The sequence below is a fragment of the Taurulus bubalis genome (genome assembly GCF_910589615.1).
Source record: "Taurulus bubalis genome assembly, chromosome: 19".
Classification (NCBI taxonomy): domain Eukaryota; kingdom Metazoa; phylum Chordata; class Actinopteri; order Perciformes; family Cottidae; genus Taurulus; species Taurulus bubalis.
This window is the reverse complement of record NC_136607.1, coordinates 9845573-9852457: the sequence shown is the minus strand read 5'-3', so window position 1 is coordinate 9852457 and position 6885 is coordinate 9845573.

The window sequence follows — 6885 nt, the reverse complement described above, 5'->3', positions numbered from 1 at the left end:
ATTAAAGTATGAAGACAAACACATTTACATTTTCTGTAGTTAGAGTAAAGATATTTGTTTACCACTGAAGCCTTGTTAGAAACAATGCTGAAAGATATGCTATCCCCGAGAGCAATGATAGGGAATGACCAACAAGGTGTGTGTGGGTGGGTGTGTGTGTGGGTGTGTGCGTGTGTGGGGGTGTGTGTGTGGGTGTGTGTGTGTGTGTTCGTTCTCCTTCTGGCATTATTTATTCTCTGGAGATTTTTTACTGGCAATGCATTGGCAAGTCCACCTACTTACCATATGAACAACAGCAGACAGGAAACATAGTCCACATTTGGTGTCAGCAGCGTTGTCTCATTATATTCTGAGTACCTGCTGGCAATTTTTTATTCAACTGTTCGAACATGTATTATCCAGGGCAACCTGAAAAAAAATCAATCAATGAACAGATGCACTGCATAGGGTTTATTAATTGTAGTTAAATGAATAGCAGATTTAAACAATATTTCTGTGTCCAAATACTGTAATACAATCTGATCTCTATGGGTTTTCTTTTGCTGAAGGTGCTGCTTTGCTCAAATAACATCCATTTACATGCTGAACACCAGCCAACAATCCCAACAACCCTACATTTATCAGCCTCTTACTGTTGAATATATTAAACCGTTTTTTCTTTTTTTCTTAATATATGTTTGACAGGTAGTGAAAAGTGAGCCCTTCTTCTTACAATTTAGGATGACAAATTGTCAGGAGAGGCAGGGGAACCGCGGCACTAATAACATTTGGTACCAGGTGCCAAGTGAAAGACTGAAGCGCTGTTATCTGTGGGACCATTTGGACATTACAAATTAAAAAATGATTTTGCAGTGTATGATAGATTACCATGAAAAACGGGGTGTACTTTAGAATTTTCCATTTCTGTAAAAATAACTGGCAATGTTGCTAGAGACAAATAAACACGACAGGGCAAAAAAAAAGAAGAAGAAACTGACAGGTTTGAGGCCAGAAAGTACAGAAAACACTTATCAAATCTAGTCCAAACAATTTGTCGGCTGCCTGTTAAAACGCAGGATTGGCACTCTAGTGCAGCCTCTCTGGTGACTTCTTTTCATAGGACTGAAGGGAGACCTATTTGCAAAGCAGCTCTCTTATCTCTGGTGTCAGTATTTTTTTCTATTCATAAATCCTGAACTTATTTTCTTAAAACAAATATTAAAAAAATAGAACAAATTTTCTTCACATCAATGCATAGAGACACCAACTACCAGAAATGTGTCGATGTTTTTGCAGTGTGGAACATCCATCATAAAAAATGTCACGTCATTGAGAACTAGTAGCCTCTGCCATCAGTGTATGTGAATGTTGACATGGAGTATAAAGCGCTTTGAGGGGCCGGAAGATTAAAAGGCTATATAAATTCAAGTTTATTGACTATTTAGTAGGTGCTTGGTACTGGGTAGACCAGAGCATGGCTCTGATGGTTGCAGTAGGTGGCCTTACTACCAAGTATCTCCACAGCTACACTCTGACAGACAGACAGATGGACCTTAGACACAGGAATCTTCTCCTCTCAATATTTGGCAGCGAGCACGGATAAAAAATGTGAGTGTGACAAGGGGGTGCTCTCCGAAAACGCATGTCACCAGTAAGTCACTAGTATCAGCAGGTGGCTTTAATTTACTGTCAGTTATTTACAGAGTAGGAAAAGCTTTTCTTAACACTTCTAATTTATGCTACTGAAAAATATAATTTGTTGTGCTTGACAACAGCAAAAGTTATATCAGTAAGTTCCACAGTAATTTGCTCAAAATGGTGGCTTTAGGATTAAGTGAGCCAAATGCCAGCGCTCTAAAATGATGCCATGAGTATCAAAGATGAAACTCAAGATAAGCACAGAGCTCTCCTTGCTCATCAACAACTCTATACAGACTAACTCTCTCTCTCTCTTTCTCTCTCTCTCTCTCTCTCTCTCTCTCTCTCTCTCTCTCTCTCTCTCTCTCTCTCTCTCTCTCTGTCTCTCTCTCTCTATGGCTTCGCCAAGAAAGTAAAATCTCGACAGTGTCAAATGGAATCACAAATCCACCCTGAGGGATAGGGTTGAAAAAGTTAGTTTTTTAAATGCTATACAATCTAACGAACCAGAGGATTGGAAGGCCCCCTGGGCTTCACATGCACATGCTGCCCTGCAGCTCCTCTAAACCCAAGTAAAGTTCCTGTGTCTTACTTCTCAACTCCTGAGTAAAGTGAGGGGGTTAGCCCCGAAGTGAGCACTTTGGCCCTGGAGGCAAAACAAAGTCTCCCTGTGCTTCAAAACCCCGTTAACAACATGTGTTAGATTGAGGCTTTGAGTTGTAAACATGTTTTCAGAGAGGTGGAGTCAGTGTGGTTGTAATTTGGTTGGTGTAATTTATTACAATACTGTTACTGACTGGAGATCAGTGAGATTCAGATTTATTTTGTAATATGTATATTTCTGTTCATACTGAGACTGTGATGTGTAATCAACATGTTCCCATATTCACATCCTCTGGTACTTCAAACTGTTTGTTTGTTTACTGACTGGAGGTCAATAAATTACATATTGTTTCATATATCAATGTTCCACTAGGCCTGTTGATCTCCATGCTTGGTTCTTTTTTCAGACAAGTTAATTTATGATGATTATATTACATGTTTTCTCACGCTTGAAGTTTCAAGTTATACTATTCTACTGTGTAAGGTTTTTACAACTCTGTTGCTAAATATAGATATGCTACCCATATCAATTCATGGATAAATCCATCTAATTTCATCATAATGCAAAGGCCTGGCTTACATGAGAGTAGTTTATATGACTGGATCTGATGTTGTGTTGATCAATAGCTTTGAACCAGAGACTTCAGTATTTGGATCAAGTACCTTGTAAATCAGGAAGCAGGCTACAGCTGTTATTTCATTGTGCCCAATACTTTTTGAATCAACATTTAAGTAAACATAAGTACAGATCAGAGCAGGATATTAAAGTCCTAGGATCAGGATCAGGGCCAGATATAGTTGATGGGGACATTACCATTCCTTTAAATAAACTGTTCCTTTAACAGAGCAGCTGTTTAGGTATATAAATATGGAAAGTAACTTAATAAAACATTAGCAGCAATGCTATCTACTCAAGTGCACTGTTGAGCAAGCCACAGCTGTTTGATGTTTTCTTGATTCCTGAACTTTCCCTCTCTACAAGCCGGGTCTTTCAGATTGGCATTGTGGTGCAGAACAAAGAAACCAGCGAGCAAGCCATCATTATCACTTCAGGGACCCAGAATACACATTCCCCCACAGACACTACAAAAACACAGACCTAAAAACAAAAATACCATCAAAGATGAAATAAGCAAAAAATAAATTCCAGAGGGTAGAAGTGGTGTATTAACAGCTGCAGCCCCGACTCTACTTGGAGCTCAATAAGGCCATCACCGCAGGGATTTCCAATGATCAACTGCATGTATCTGAAAATGCTATGACTCGTTTCCCTTAATGAACTATACGTTGTTTCCCAGGCTGCATCACGTCTCTCATTGGGACATTCTCTCAGGCCTGAGCCATCTCGCTGAATTGTTTACATTTGTAGACGGGCCCGGTCAAAGGCGTCTTCAACTAAAACATTCATAAAAGACAGTTTATTTGGCTCAGAGGTAGAGCAAGGTTGTCCTTCAATCAGAGGATCGGCAGTTTGATCCCCGGCTCCGCTAGTCCATGTTGATGTGTCCTTGGGCATCTGCATTATGTTTTGACGCTTTTAATGGTTTTATGTGAAGCACTTTGAATCGCCTTGTTGTTGAATGTGCTATACAAATGAACTTGCCTTGCCTTGCCTTGCCTTGGGCAAGACACTTAACCCCAAATTGCCCCCACAGTGTATGAATGGGTATGAATGGTTAGTTATTCCTGATGGGCCGGTGGCACCTCGCATGGTACACCCTGCCATCAGTGTATGAATGGCTGAATGATGACAGGTAGTCTTAAAGCGCTTTGAGTGGTCGGAAGACTAGAAAAGGGCTTTACAAGTACAAGTCCATTTTCCATTTATGTTGTTTTCTTCATCTTTACCAAGAGCAGCGTTTCAACATCAGCTGAATAAAGTAAACAATACCACATTCAAACCTATTTTAATTGCACCGGTCTAACCCATAAATCACATTGACACACAAACACACACACATGCACAAACGCACACACATACACACAGAGGATAATTCTTCAGTTTATCTACACCCACCCGATGACAAACCAGCATGCAGTATGCCAATGCAAATCGGATCAGCCAGTGTACATACGTGAACAATAGGGACTTGGAGGTCTTGCAAACCTTTTTACCTTTTTGTACCTTGTAGTATGGGCACAGACTGCTGCCAAAAATGAATCTGGCTTCAATTAATGAACAGAGCAACAATGCTTCATTATGATGTGTCATGGAAACAGAGAGCAGAAAATAAATTGGTTCTGTGAATTTGAAAAGGAGGGACATTTTTGACAACCGTCTTTGTTCATATTTAACATAAAGCTGTGAGATAAAGAATAAAACCATATAATAAACCTCGGGGTCCTTGAACAATTTCTTTCTTTCCGTGAGTAGACCAGCATAAGACCATGGACTCTCAATTGGATGAAGTAGGACTTTTATTTTTAGCTGCTTGAATATAGAGACGTTTCCACTTTCCCAGCAGAAGTCATAGGGGGGGCAGACTGCATTTGCGGTCTGCCACAAAGTGTATCATCTCTCTACAATCGGTGCAAGAAGTGGGCAAGGACTATTCTGTTTCTACTCTTTACTCTTTTTCTTGCGCACTGACAGTTCTGACAAGTTGCAGGTACCCTCATGGGTGATTCTTAAAAACGATTCATAAAGGCACAGAGCAGTGTTTTGGCACCGCCCCTCAGAAGCTGTATGATTTTACAATTAAATGTTCAGACAAAGGCTGTGATATAGGCTTTAACCTGCAGCCAATACACATGCCAAAATGTGAATAAGGGCATTCTTACCACCTCAAGCACTGAACATAATGAACATATGATGCCCAACTATTTCCTATTTAGTTGTATTCAGATCATGCCTAATAATCTTGGTGAATATGCAGAAAGGACTACTTTCCGAGCAAGAGTTGCAGGGGGAGATACATTCTTGCAATTGGTCTGCTAGTAAAAAAAACTAGGCCTGTCCAATGCATGTCCAACTTGGTAGGACAAATACCATAATTCCTTTGTGATATGAAATGTGCTATACATGTAAATTCAATTATTATCATGATCATTACCCTTTTTAAAGTTGCAATTTGTAAGATCTGGTCTCATGTTCCAAACGAATGGGGTCATATATATTTACTTAAATGTGTGTTGTTTTCTTGTTGTGTTCTTATCTCAAACCTCTCCAAAAGGCTTCATTTGCAGATTAAAATCACAACCAGATTTGAGTTTTTTGTCTTTCCTCACCTTTTCCACGACTCTAGCGTTTGCACGTCTGGATAATGTAATGAGTGTAAACCCTAGATGAAGGGCAACTGTCAGATGGAGGGTTGAGAGGTGACATCAGGAGTGTAATTGGTGATGCTCGCCCCAACCTGCAAGGAAAGAAATGAAGAGAAGAAAAGGAGTAAAGGTCATGTTGAGGATTGTTGGCATTGCAACGGTATAGGGAAGTTGTTAAATAGGATAACTAGTAATGTATAGGCGGATATGTCAGTGGAGATGGTTTTTAATGGTTACAGGGTTCTGTTCCATTATACATGACAGCAGCTGTCAGATAGTTAGTTAGTGCGAGTACAGATCCAGAGATCCTCATGTCTGCAATGCGTTACCTGGCAGTTCATTGCCGAAGACACAGGCCCAAGTCTAAGAGGATTTAGACTGAGGAGAGAAAGGCAGGTGGAGCAGTTTGGAGAGCCTCAGTGGCAGGGAGACAATTCTCAGTGGATCACAGTGGGCTGTTTGTGGTCGTGTGTGATAAGAAAGTCCACTGAGTAGTTACTTAAAGGTTAGGAGATTTGGAAAGGAATGAAAGCAGCAACACTAAGCTGCGGCTTCAGAAAAAGCATTAATTTCTTGCGACGGTGAGTAAGTGAATGATTACAGATGCTAGGTGGCGAGTTGACGGAAGTTGGCAGAAAATGGGACATAGTGATGGCCTGGAGGAGAGGGGTTGAAGAAAGGTCCGTGGGAAAGTGCTCTCCCTGTTGGAGGAAGACAAGCTGGAGACTGGAGAGAAAAATCTGAGCAACAGCAGTAACCGTGAGATACACAACATTTAGGAGAATGACAATAGGGCCAGCGGCTCAATAATAGTCGTCAACAGAAGCTGACAAAATTGATCTGAGTTACTCACATTTTCAGCTTTAACCAAGTCTTTTGAATGCTGCAGAATTTCAAGTTGACATTAAGGCCTAAGGCCCTATTAGAAAATGTGTAAAATATATCAAAGCTATTCTGAATTTATAGGCAAGGCGAGTTTATTTGTGTAGCACACTTCATAAACAAAGGAAATTAAAATATAAGAAAGAAAGTAGAAGGAAAAACGGTACACAAACACAACAATGCTTAAAAGAAGAGTCACCTTTTCAAGGAAATAAATACGTTGAGAATAGAGAAATAAATACAGGATCAAGACAGCGGGTACTGTAGATGGCGTAAGATGCTGTTCAATTTCCTCCCGTGTGCTGCGGTCAATAGCATAACATCTTGTACATTTTTCCGTATTCCTTCCCTGTGATTGCAGATGAGAATTTATTTTTTGGCAAAGACAATAACATTTTAATGGCTGAATGTTATTACTAAAGAAGTCAACAAATTCATTGCATTTGTCAGTGATAAGGTGTTCATTTGCAAGGAAGGTCTTCTCAGTCCAAAATGGTTTACGGATTGATGATTTTACCC